This window comes from Sander lucioperca, chromosome 7 (assembly GCF_008315115.2).
Source record: "Sander lucioperca isolate FBNREF2018 chromosome 7, SLUC_FBN_1.2, whole genome shotgun sequence".
NCBI lineage: Eukaryota > Metazoa > Chordata > Actinopteri > Perciformes > Percidae > Sander > Sander lucioperca.
In genome coordinates this window covers 5,844,619-5,858,101 of record NC_050179.1, presented here as the reverse complement: position 1 = coordinate 5,858,101, position 13,483 = coordinate 5,844,619, and the positions used below count along the sequence as shown (strand labels likewise).

General features: G+C 38.8%; 1 long non-coding RNA gene across 1 annotated transcript in view; it reads right to left on the bottom strand.

Annotated features, from left to right (window-relative positions):
• Positions 1-7,226, bottom strand: part of LOC116038337 — a 40,312-nt gene extending 33,086 nt beyond the window's left edge. Inside the window, exons 1-2 of the long non-coding RNA XR_004102090.2 lie at positions 6,536-7,226; positions 666-707 (exon numbers count right to left, since the gene is read on the bottom strand). This is a non-coding gene — a long non-coding RNA (uncharacterized LOC116038337). The remainder of the gene's footprint in view (positions 1-665; positions 708-6,535) is intronic.
• Positions 7,227-13,483: the final 6,257 nt, after the last annotated feature.

Here is a 13,483-nt window from a genome sequence, read left to right as displayed (position 1 = left end):
AAGACTGCAAGTCACTGGAGTGAATAAGAGAGGCCTTTGTGATTCTGCTAAATCACCAAAAATCTGGGCCAGACTGACCCTCAGTGCTCCTGCCAGTTTCACATCTTTCAGCACGGCAGCCATGTGGAATATTTAATCTGAGCATTCAATCCCAAAATCAAAGGCAGCATAAATATCAATGAACAGTCAGCGAATGGCAATACAAATATCAACACCAATCTGGTCAGCCAGACAAAGACCAGGTTCTTGGGGTGGGTAGGAAATCCCACAAATCCCAAATCCCAATATATATATATATATATATATATATATATATACATACACAATTAATTTAACATCTATATATATATCTAAAATAAATAAATTCTATGCTTGTAAAACACAATGTTCAATTTGTATTGATAATTGAGGGCATAGTTTGTGTGTTTTTGCCTTGTGCCTTTTTGCATTATATGTATTATATATTATCATTATTATTACAATTTAGAGTGCCTCTGTTATTACAATCTGTAATCCAATCATTAAATCATCTCAAAAACCACGTTACCAAAAACATGACAAGCTCTCGGACACACTTAACAAACAAAAGAAACTAGTATATATTCCATGGTATTATATTTTACAGATGTTACTGTGTTGACCTTCTGTACAAATTAAGTACGTACAGTGATTGCTTCAGGGCCTTTGTTTCTTCTTCATTTGTGGATCTGTTGGGTAAACAGAAAGAAACAACATTGTCAGTATGTGTGTATAAATGTAAAATTGTGTCTGGTGACAAAATTTTAAACTCTCAAAGACAAAGAAAATGGTTCAACATGTGTTTTAGCTCAAGCATTTCAGACCTGTTCCAGTGTGTGCTCTTAGCGCTTTCATTTACGAGAGCTAATCACTACAAGTGAACCAGATCACAAAGGGAAAGTCACTGACACCAGAGCAATTACGTTGTACAGGTCTAATCCCTTACACAGCACTTAGGACAGTTTTAAAGGCCACCGGGGCACACTGCGAAGCTCCATTAACTGGTAGGGTGCAGTTTCGTCCATTTTACAGACACTGGGGCACATGCCTGATTGTTAAGACCAGGGAAAGTAATCCCTGGAGTCAGGCCACTAAACCTGCTCTGTCCCTGTAACCATGGCAGCAGACAGGTAGTGTCTGGGTCACAGGGCAAACATGGCCAGGCTTCAGCACTGCCCGCTGGTTAATAAAAAACTTGCCTAATGTGAACACACACACATCTGGGCAAACGCATGTGTGCATTCACAAAAATGCAAATGTGAATGTACGTGCATGCACAAAGATGCACACACACAGGTTCAGGTGAAAGTTGAACTGATATGACCACAGAGCGGTACTGGGTTTCAGTTAATCAACAGTGGCACTGGATATTCAAAATGGCTAAAACCCCATCACTACGTATTAACACAATGAGTCCCAGTGACAGGTGAATGGTAAAAGGGCCCAGCAATTAAATCGTAAAATGTTTGGATGGCAATTCATTTAGTCTGAGACATGTAAAAATGAATAATCCATTCATCAGGTCGACGGAAAGAACATGTAGAGAGGACACTTATAGAGGACTGACTTTTCATTCACAGGATCGTCTTTGCCACCAGAGCGATCTGCTCTGTTTCTGAGCATTTTATTTTTTAAATATTATGGTAAAATACATCTTTTTACAGGACACATGCTGCTTTCCCAGGCCCCAAAACGCGGCCATTTGAAATAAAGGTAATAAATAATGATGCGCTGGGTACGAGAAGTATCATTCAGTTTGATTATTCCTCTTTACGAAATGTCCAAGCGATGCTCTGGTCTATCTTGCCCTTTTGAAAGAAACACATGATCTCCCCTGGCCTTTTCTCCATTTACCAGCTCTCCCTCTCTCTTTTCAGTTGCTATGAGACACTCCAGCTGAAGCCAAGGCTTCCACAATTCATTACTAGAGGAACAAAAGCCAAAGCACTAGACAAAGCAGAGCAGACCAACTCAAACCAGCTTCCACTTAACACACACATCACACCTCTGAGTGCTCTGCTGACATACAAATGGCCAATTCAAGACCTCTTCTTTTTCCTTTTTTTAATTTTATTTTTTACAATGCCAGGAGGGGTAGATGAAGAAAACGTTCACGATACACAGTAAGAAGTCAACAGGTTGAAGATTTGGTGTATTTAGAGATCAGTTAATGTTTACTACATTCTTCACAGGACATAATTACTATCAGCATCAAAAACTTTTTGAAAGGATTTCAGGCAAAGTATTTCCACATGGCAGCAAAAATTAGAATAAGTCTTTCATGGTGAAACACGTTTTTTTAAAGGATTTTGTGCCAAAGATTGAATATGTTACAATGCATCATTGGTGCAGCATCACCTGTCTCTGGCTTTCCACCAGCTCTGCCTCGTCAAATCATGAAACATCTATTTTCCCTGCAACCAATCAGATCTCCATCTCTGGCTGTTCTCATGCAAAAAAAGAGAGAACGCCAATGAGAAATGACCCTCCTCCTTCCCCTTGTATCCTACACACACACGACAATCACCGCCTGAGAAATGCCAACGGACGGGCAATCAGTCATTGTAATTAGGCTGGCTGCCATAACCAAGCCTTCATAATTCAGGCTGGAGCTGTAGGACATAGGTAGTGAGAGCCCAGCTGCCAGCTGCCACAGCCCACCACTGGCTCACCCAAACCTCAACAGAGGCCATTTCCTCTCCTCTCCCTCTGCTGGGGGGACCAGCAGAATTATAAGGGGGGCTGGCTGACTGCAAAATTAAAAAGCCCCCCCATCTCCCTCCCTTCCTCCTTATCTACATCCCAAAACTGCTCCCACTCACACTTTATTTTCACTGCACTGCAGAGTTTTGTTTTCCAACTGCATGAGTGCAAGAGCAGAGACATTGTGCTGAGAAAATGGCTTTCAAAAGAGGAAGGGTCTTAATCTAAACATATAAACGGCTTTACGAAAAATGGGCTTGTGTTATTTTACCTGTACAGTTTTTATGGAGTAAAGCTTGTAGATGGGTATTGTCCACGCTGTTTTTCGGTGTAGGGAACACTGGATTTACAGTACAGACATGGCTCACTTTTCTCTTTGGAATTCACAGCTAAACAGGAAGCTATGGCAGTATTCTGCAGAGATTTATTTTATTTGCCTAAAGGCCGCGGTTGACTCAGAAACTGTGCCTGTTGTATAGGATCTGAAGTTTTCTTGGCAGTGAAATGAAGAACTGCAAGTTCAGCCAAAATAGACAATAAAGCAGAATGGAGAAACATGCCAAATTGCTGGGGCAATTCAGCTCAGAGGCTCATTTTTCCAAAATGATTCACACTGGAAAGAAAAGCATTTCCCTGTCCTCAGATGAACTTAGTGTGCTCTCTGTCGGCTTTCATAAGGAAGCAATGGGGGAGGGAGAAAACGGTTGCACACTCAATCACACACACACACACACACACACACACACACACACACACACACACACACACACACACACACACATGTGTGTCCACACCTACACATGACCACACAGCCATCGCCACAGATTCTTTGCTCACTGTGGAATTAGGTCATGCACATAAAAGCAGCAAAACACAGACACATACATGCGCTACTTTAAAAAGACATTTTCAAAGTCACAGGGGGAAAACACATACATGGAAGAAAAACACAAACAAGAAGTGCCTTTTTGCATGTGCTCTGTACTGTACACCAACAGCTTGTACCATAACAATGTAGCAAACAGTGTTTTCTATGCACTCAGTTTTCAGTGCAGCAGCACATTTGAGGAATGAGGGAGGACTAAAGGCAAGTTTTGCATCAGTCAGCAGTGTCCTGAGGCTAGTTTATTGGCTTGTCTGGCTCAGCTGCCTGACAGTGTTCACCTGTTCCTTCATCCACTGCAGGATGACAGTCAACAGTCTGCTGCAGGCAGCACAGCAAGAACAGGAAGCTCAAACTTATTCGTCATTATTTTTAGCACCCACAAAGCCTGCCTTTGAAAAGCAGCAGTTATAAATGAATACACTGAAATGAATATCTACAGCTGTAGCCTTATATCAATAAATGTCACAAAATAATTAAATCCTTTTACAATCAAAAATACAACATGGCTTATAAAAATGCAGCCTGCTTCTGTATGTCAGCATAACATGATATCTAAAGCTAGTGATGGAGGGCGGCTCACTTTGTAAATATCCACTCATTAAGTCTCCCACTAAAATTACATCTTGTACTAAGCAAACATTAAGCATTAGGTTACATAGAAAAGATAAAAGCCTTCTGTATGGTTTTGCCAGGAGCTTTTATACACTCATAACTATGCTGCTACTAATGACAGTATCTATTTGTGCAGCTGCTTTGCAGTGCATCAGTCATACTGTATGCCACAGATATAATAATAGATCAAAAGAAAGATCAGTGAAAAGGGAGAAGATCAAGGACTGAAGATACACATTCACCACAATATATTGCGTAAGTTATCCTATTGTTAGTTATTTTACTGTCTATCTTTTCACTGTTGTTCACTGCTTACTCATCAAATTATGCTCAAAAATCTTTAATAGCAGCTGTAATACAATTATGATTCACCTAATGTTATTCCTCCACATACTGTAGCTTTTAACTGATGAGCTCTACACGCAAGAACTGAAAAACAGAATGCAGCAACATTAAGAGATATGCACACATACATCTGGACAGAGGCATGAATGTGTTTGGACGACGTTAGGGAGGTTGGAAGTGAGAATAAGCAGGCCGCGTCATATTATATAACCTCCAATGTTGTTGCAGAAAACACAAAATCCTTGATTTACACAAAATGTATGGTAAATACATCAAGATATGAACAGTAATCAGTCAAATATCTTCAGATCACACAAGTGTTAAATTACTAATTTCAAAAGGTAACATGAATAGTGAGTATTTTGATGGCTGCCAAAATTGTTTTTGGCAACGAGGCTTCTGTACGAGTGTATGACACAAAGCAGGACTTTATTTCAACTTTTTTAAAAGAGGGTTTCTTAAATTTTGTTCCAGACGTTGCTATTCTGCAACTGCAAATAAAGAAAAGCTGCATTTTCTATTAGGAACGGAAAGTAAGATTGAAGCTAAAGTGCAGAGCTGCTGAAGGGTCTTTGAGCGAGGCACTCACTCTGTGACCTTTGACCACCAAGGAGGTTAGGGGGGAATAAGCAAAGAGAATGTCCCTATGAGGAACAACAAGGGATTCAGTGTTATCATTATCAGTTTGTATGTGCAGTTTTACGAAGAATGGGGATTAAGAGTTTGAGTTTGGTGTCCAGTTTTGGTAAGAAAATAGGACTCTGACAAAAATCGCAAATTCATTCTCAACTGACTTTAAAATGTCTGGTATTTAAGAAAAAAAAATGTTGTCATGATGAACTGAGAAATGTCCAGTTTAAAGCACTGTAAAAGCCACGCAGTGTGGTTACGAACAGTCGTCAGCGACAGGTCATTACATTACAGTAGATTGATTTTGACCTCCTACAGACTACAGCCACAGATACACAAAAATGACATTTTGATGTAGAACAATTCAACCTGCAGAAAAGTTGCAATTTTTTATTTTTTTATTTTATTTAACTACACAACTCATGTCTGAGTTTTTTTACTCATGACATACTTCAAATGTGATTGTACCACCTGATCCACACTATGCATCTTGCAGTACTAACGTGTTACCCAACCACGCATTCAAGTTACTTTAATGTGTACTTTGTGCTGTATTTTGATTATTATTACCATGATGTTTTATGTTTTCAATAATGTCTTATTGGGTGCTCTTCCTCTATAGGTTGATGGGACCCAAGAGTCTCCTTTAAGTTCAGCAAATGATGTTTCTGTACATTTCTGTTAAGTCTTTGGACCAGACCACTCAGAGGGAGTGCATTTTTGCCTCACCTACATGAACATTCTTCAAAATTGCTGAACTGAAATACTACTAATAACAAATAATTTTCTATTTTTCTTGATGGAATTAGTATTTTCCAGTATCACTGCAAAACTGTATCTCTATTTCAAGATTTTAAAGAGATGCTTTTTACCCCTTCCCATGAACCTGAAATCACATGCTGGCACTGTGAACAAATACAGGAAATAAACTAAAAAGAGAAGAACCACAACGGAATACACTTTACACCACAGCACCAGTGTAAACTAGTTTAAAATACTAGTATACAATTATAATATCCCATATAATAGTTATAAGAAACATATGTTAGATAGCCTAGAATCCTTTCAGTGCTACACAGAAAAGGACTTTTTATTGGGCAATAACTTTGACACGAGGAAAACTACCATGACGACAAAGTCTCGAATATATGCACAAAGGACGTACTACAAGTCCTACTACAAATATTCTACGATTATTTATACGTTTTACACAGATAGCTCCTATTGTGTAAAATATATTTCGGCCTACATTAATAATAATAATTTTAAAAAGATTTTCAGAATAAGCGACAACATGTCAAATACATGTCGCAGGACAAAGAAAGGATGCAGTGGACTCACCATAATAACGCACCATGTGCTTGATGCTTGTCAGCGGCAAGTCTCCTCCTAGCGCGTCCACAGTGCAACAGGCATGAGTGGAAACCGAGAGAAAAAAGCGGCATATCCTGGCATTCTCTACGGCTGCAGCTGCTGCGTGTTGTTTTGGTGCTTCAGAAATAGTCAGGAAAAGGGCAGTTGAAGAACTGTGTGTGTCACCGCCGCTCTTCATGTAATTCAAATAGCCTAGAAAGTGATCCTCAATCGAGTTATAATCTGCGAGGTGGTCTGACGACTGTCCTGAGGACAGGATTATACACATCCAGGCGAAAGCTTTTCATCTGTTTCATCCGCTGCGCAGGCTGTCCTCAATATCTCCGCACGGCTGCATGGCGAGTCTGACTGTGCGTGAAGTCTTCTGGACTGCAAGCTATTGCAGCCAACAGGGTTTTTTGACTAGTAACGTTTGTGGGAAACAAAATATATTATATTGGGCCTCGTGTCGTCTTTGATAATTGTTTGTGTGGAGGATTGTGTAGTCATGCAGTGGCTTTGACTTGTTGGACCGCAGACAATGACTGCAGAGTTTGAGGTTCATATAGTGGAGTCATGATGCCCAGACAGTGCGTGTCATATAATGTGGCCTACATTACATTCTGCCTGCAGGACGAATGAAAGTTAATATTTGATGCCAGAAGACTGATCAATACCACACATCTGCTCTAGTGAAGAACTGAGTTAGGAATTGACCAGTGCATCATATAGTTTTGTAGAATAATCTCTATGGCTTGGGCATGGAGTTTTTTTACTATAGCATTCAAGGTTAATGTCGATAAATTGTCAGTATCATACTTTCATACTATCATACAGCATTACATGACTCAAAAAGTTGGGTATTTCAGTGACATAGTCAGCGAAAACAGTTTTTGAAATTGTTAGTCTTGGCTGGTAAAGTATGTCATAAAACATGTTTTAACTGATACATATTTAGACTACATAGGTTTGTATAACAGGAATTCAAAAATAAAGTTAAAGTTGTGAAATAAAAGTGAACTAATGCACCTGTGACTAAAGCTTAGCCTACTGTTAAATCTCAAACAGCCTTGACACTGTGATCAATGCAACATTCAGCCTTTGTCATTGCAAAGTGTAGACAAATGGTGAACACCGCTTTTCTGCTTTAAATCGTTATACTTTCTAATTCCCACTGTATTTCACTAGCTGGATGCCCTATTTTGAAGATAAATCATATGTCAGAAATACTGGAACACTCTTTTTTTTCATCAAATTTGTTGAGTTGTATCCCAAGTGCTTCTTAAATGAGTTTTGGAATAAATTCCCATTCGATATCTCGGCAGTCAAGTACCAAACATCCTCTGTTCATTGTGCACTTGAGCAGTCAAGTTAGTCACTCTGCAATCCTTCAAACTAAGTGGCCTTGGGGATGTTTTAATGGCGACTTGAGCTATCACTCAGAATAACTCTCACTGTATCTTAAGTTGCACCTGTTGCATGAACTGTGCTAAAATACCAGACTTGACAGACAGTAAACACAGGCTGCACATACCTTTCATCCTGAGCACACAAACAACATCTACCCAGCAACATGTTGTGTTTTAAAGCCAGGTCACTTATGCCGCTTGATAGCATCTATTAATACGAACACCACCTCCTTAATTAAGGAGACTCATGTTTCTGTGAGGCCTCCACTGAAATGTATGGTCCTTTTGATCCCGAGCAACAAAACCCTGTTGACCCCATACTGCATAGAGACAAACGTAATGAGATTAGCCGTGCATGAGTGTGACTGTCGTTTGTGATGCGTCTTCTCCAGATTGTGCATGCACAGCTTGCAGGCTCTGCAGTTCAAGTGACAAACTCACCACTGTTAGGAGAGCGAGGATTACTGGACGGGGTGATTGGGTTCACAGAGCGGCAAGTTCAGGGCAGGAGCTAGGCACCACGTGGTTGTGCCAAAGGAAATGGCATATAATGTTTGGGATTTTTACCTGTTTCCGCAAAGAACTTCCTTCCTCTTTGATATTTGGTAAATCCTATTTGAATGCACTGGGAAAAATGGTTCAGCTTTTGGACCGTGTTGTAATCCACAGTGATATTTCAATTTCTTTTGCGGTATCTACAAATTTATTTATATATATATATATATATATATATATATATATATATATATATATATATATAACTTGTTGTTCTGAATAAAGGTAGTGAATATGGTTGTATGAATAATGCCAACTTGCTATGAACAGTGGGGTGTGTCTTATCACTTACTCGAAATGCAGCATGTCTTGTGGCTCCAATGCATTCTGGTCTTTTGGAGTTTTCGAAGCTTTGCCGCTTTTACTGTATGATTAATTGATCAGTGTATATGGATGTCCACAGAAAATATCAGGTTACGAAAGAAGCTCTTATTCTTTAATTCAGCAAAAAATTATGTTAATTGTTGTTTTCAATAGCCAAATACTCTGGTATCAAACTTTATTATTATTATTATTATTTTTTTTTTTTAAGAAGAATTCATGGACGTGTGTTTGCAATACAAAAAGATATTTTATTTGTTAGTCTTCAGAGCAGTTGTTGGCTAGAGTAGATGAACCACTGACACTAACTCCACACAGAAAATCTCTGGAATCACCACAAGGTTTTGCCCTCAACACCCACCCGTCTGGCTGCTTCAGACACAAACACAAGGACAAAGACACAACTATGATTCTGCTTGTCATCTCAAATCACTTCTGTCAACTTGATGTTAAACTGTAATGGAGATAAATCTGCTTAGTACTGGATCAAGCAGTTGTACCAGATTTAGCCGTTTTTAGCTTTGTATCATCAGTGCGCATGATTGTCAGACCTTTCTGCATCACCAGTGCATTTCCTGAGGGGGTGTACTGACAGAAAAAAGGCCACAGTTTATGGCTCTGAAGTGAATTTGTGCATTGGACAAGTTTGGACACAATTTCCTACAGTTGCCAAGTCATTGTATTTACCTATGGAATTTCAGATATTGTAATATTGGTACATTATATATTTTATTTATATTGTGCACACAATACCATGCCACTTGCACAAATCAATACTGACTTTGAAATAATGAAAGATTTGTTTTTCTCCCGCTCTTGGTCTCCACCCACTCGAGCACCAAACAAGTTAAAAAGCTAAATTCTGATTTTTGATTCAAAGTCACTCCAACAATTGTGCAACAGACCTTGAACACACACCCGCACCCTGTTTCTATACTCTGCTTCAGACAATGAATCTCTTATGCTGCTTGATCAAGAGTCCAGACACAACATGCTTGCAAATGCAAAACCACTTGATATTTAGATTAAGGATTACGATTTACTTGTCTCATTGCTTCTTCCAGAATTCAATGGTGTTCACCATCATTCATAAGCATGTGAATTCCAGATTTGGGGTAAAGCTGAGATGTTTTGCTTGAATGCTCCTTGACCTCAGAATGTCTGGAGGCTCGTTGCACACTAAGTCATGCTTATTTGTAAACAGAATGCTTTGCTGAAGTTCTTGACGCTCACCCTCCAGCCTCTGAATAAGACCACTTTGCACAAAGAAACCATTCTCACCCATGTTTGGACCCCATTTCTGCTTTTTATATTTTATATTTGTAGTAGAGGCCTTCATTTGCCTGAATTAAGAAAATGGGACTGTTTTTGCATAAAGCACTGTGTCACCTTCACTGACAAAACATCCCCTAAAATAGCTACTGCATGAAATCAAACAAGATTGTAAACCAAAACTGGCACAGGACCTCAGACTTTTGGCTGTCGCTAACTTTCTCACATTCTCCCTTGTGCTAGTCTGTTAACTTCCCAAGCTCAGCTTCCTCCGTAGGAAGACATGTTCATTACATTCCCAGCAGGAGTCCCTCACGTCATTGACAGATGCATGAATGACTCAATATGCGTCTGGATTTGTAACCTGCGAGGGTTTAAGAAAAGGCCTGGGAGACAATGGCAACTGAAGCAAAGCTGCAGAGCCTTCAGTCTAAAGAAAATCTCATTGTTCCTGTTTTCCACAGTTGGGGGGTTAGGCATACCCTCGCCCACCCCCCACCCCATAACACTCACAGAGCCTTGGTCCGCTCTCCCACCCCAGTCTCTGTATTCCACCTGCTCTAAGTGCTGTTAGTGTGGCCAATAATTAAACAGGGCTGTCTCTCAGTTTCTGCAGCTCCATGGGGGGAGTTACTTCATGAAATGCACTCCTCATTCTGAGTCAAGACGGCAGCTGATGAGGGATTATCTGCTGGCAGAGACATGGCATACTCCCCACCATAATCTTCAATTAGTTCAGTTCACGGTGATGTGTTGGATGGACCTGCCACTACCTTTCCCACGGCTTCTTCATAAACACCAAAGTATTGAAAAACACATTATATCACTTTGGGTTTTCCAACAACGGGTGTCAGATGGGTAGAAATTAGCTTGAAACGCCATTTATTTTCTTTAAAGTGGCTATATGTAACTTTCAGTTTGTGTTGATTCTAGCGGCCGCTTTGGACAAAAGCGGTAGTGTTTTTACCACACCTGCTGTCGTAAAGGTCTTTTCTTTATGATGCTGTATTGCCCACTGTAGATTACTGAGTTAGTGTTACAGGAAGGTCATATAGTTGCGATGAATGTTTTGCTCAAACAGAAAATCATTAATTTACAATAAGAGAATACGTTACATATGCGTTGTTGCATTTCAAGTCAGCATCGTGAGCTCAACAGGGTAACTTTATAACTATCACTGTGTCATGAGCTCAAGCATTAAGAGTGTGTTGTAGCAACCAATGTAATAAGAACTTAGATTTATACAGCACATTTCATGAAACCCAAGGACGCTTTACACAAATAACGTTACAGGGGGACAAGGGAAAAGAAAATAGTACGCTAACACAAACATGGAGTGAAAAGAAATAAAACCTTGCGCTAAATGGAAGGGGTATGTAATTTAATGCAGACTACTGTAAAACAACCACATCGCGCATTGTAAAGTTATTTTATGAATAAAATAAGGCATATTACATACCTGATGGCCAATTCGGGGTCGGTTTTGAATAATTTACAATCACGTAATTGTCTTCTAAAATAAAATAAAAATACAATTAGGCCTATATAAAATATATCTCCTGCTACCTTTTACCTGGCTGAATCCAATAACACAGGCTTTTGAAATCTGTAAAAAATCTGACCAGGGCAAAGGCATTAATAAAAACTTTATAAGAAGTAGCGTTCTTTTCACTGCCTCGTTTGTTGTTTCAGGTCATTTATGATCGTCAGATGAAAAATTACACAGTTTCAGAAACATTTAAAAGTTACATATAGTTACTTTAAGTAATAAGACCCACACTTACAACTTGTAGGTTTAAAGTCAACTTAATAACAAACGGTATTGGTTATTAGAAATAACATGTCTTATACAATATCATAATTCAAGTTCTTTGAACCACCAATCACAACATTATTTTGTTTTTAAATGTCGGTACTTTGCACAATATTACAAAAAAAAGACACCAAAACACATTCAAATATTAGAAAAGTTATTTTTATCCTGTCCTCTGCAGTTGGTAAATTATTCTGATGCCTGAAGTGTGAGTTTACTCTATCATAAATACATCTTTCTATTTAATCATAAGATTAGCCATGATGAAGTTCAATTTTCATACATTTTCTTATGCTGCCATTTATCATAAAGAAGAAGGTACCTGAAGACCATACGCTCTGTTACATTGGCCAAGATGTGGATGCAAACCTTGTGAGCGGTACCGTGATGTGAGGGTTAGGGTGGCGGTTAGGGTGGAGTGTATTTTACCAGTTGCATTGGACAGAGACAAAAAATATCCAATCAAGAACAACAAGAAATAGCACATGGAAAAGACATCACCAACCTACCAATCCCAGCTAATATGGCTCAAGTTACTTTGCAGCAGCTACTTTAGACTCTCTGAGGTAAAGCCTTATAACAGGCATGCTTTACAGTCATCAGCACTCTGTTCCTTTAAGTCTTCAGTCTTCATTTACATTTTGAACAACTGAGAATTTAGAAGGTGTGTCTCAAATTACAAAAAAAGAAAACCCACTAATTACTTTGACTGAAAGATTTTTAGGAGTTATTAAAACACAGTTCAGCGACCTAATGAAATATAATACTTACACACATACATGCACCAACTTTAGCTGTTTAAATACACTGTTAATACATTATATTTTGAGCGCATACATCTAGGATCATATCTAATGCATACATTACGAATTTATTTTCAGCAAATTAGAAATTATATTTTATTATATTTATATTATATTTGAGATTCAAATATGAAAATATAGTGCTATTTCCCTACTTCATCAGCTAGTGAAATTGTTATCCACTCATGTTATCAGCCCAGTCTGATATTTGTTAATATCTTAATACTGCAAATATTCTGCAATACCCTGAGCTCCAAAAACATTTCCATTTTAATAGTTTATCTTTCATCAGGCATCTCAAGTTATGGGGGTATGCATGTTAAAATGAAACTGGGTCTGTATTGAATGAACAGCAGTGTTTGGAGAGGAACACAATATTTTGTTGAACCAGTTCTCACTGCTTCAACATTGCTTGAGATGATGTTGGAAAGTATTAGCTCTCATACTTAATGTCACTCATAACGGTCTAATTTGGCATTAGGCTGTTAAACTGTGAGGAAATATAGGGCCTTTTGGTACGTAAAAATAATATGATAGGGATCAATAACTCCATCTTGTCAGTGCAAAAGATATCTGATCTGCTCATCAAACGGCCAATTTTCAGCCAGATATGTTGGACAAGGGGTTGTGAAATGAACCCCTCAGCCACTTCTCAGTCTCTTGATGATCAGCTTGTTTTCCATGGGAATTCACCAACAAAATGTCTAAGAAACCTGGAAATCGTCTCACACATCCTTTGAAAATGGAGGCTCATGTGGGTAGA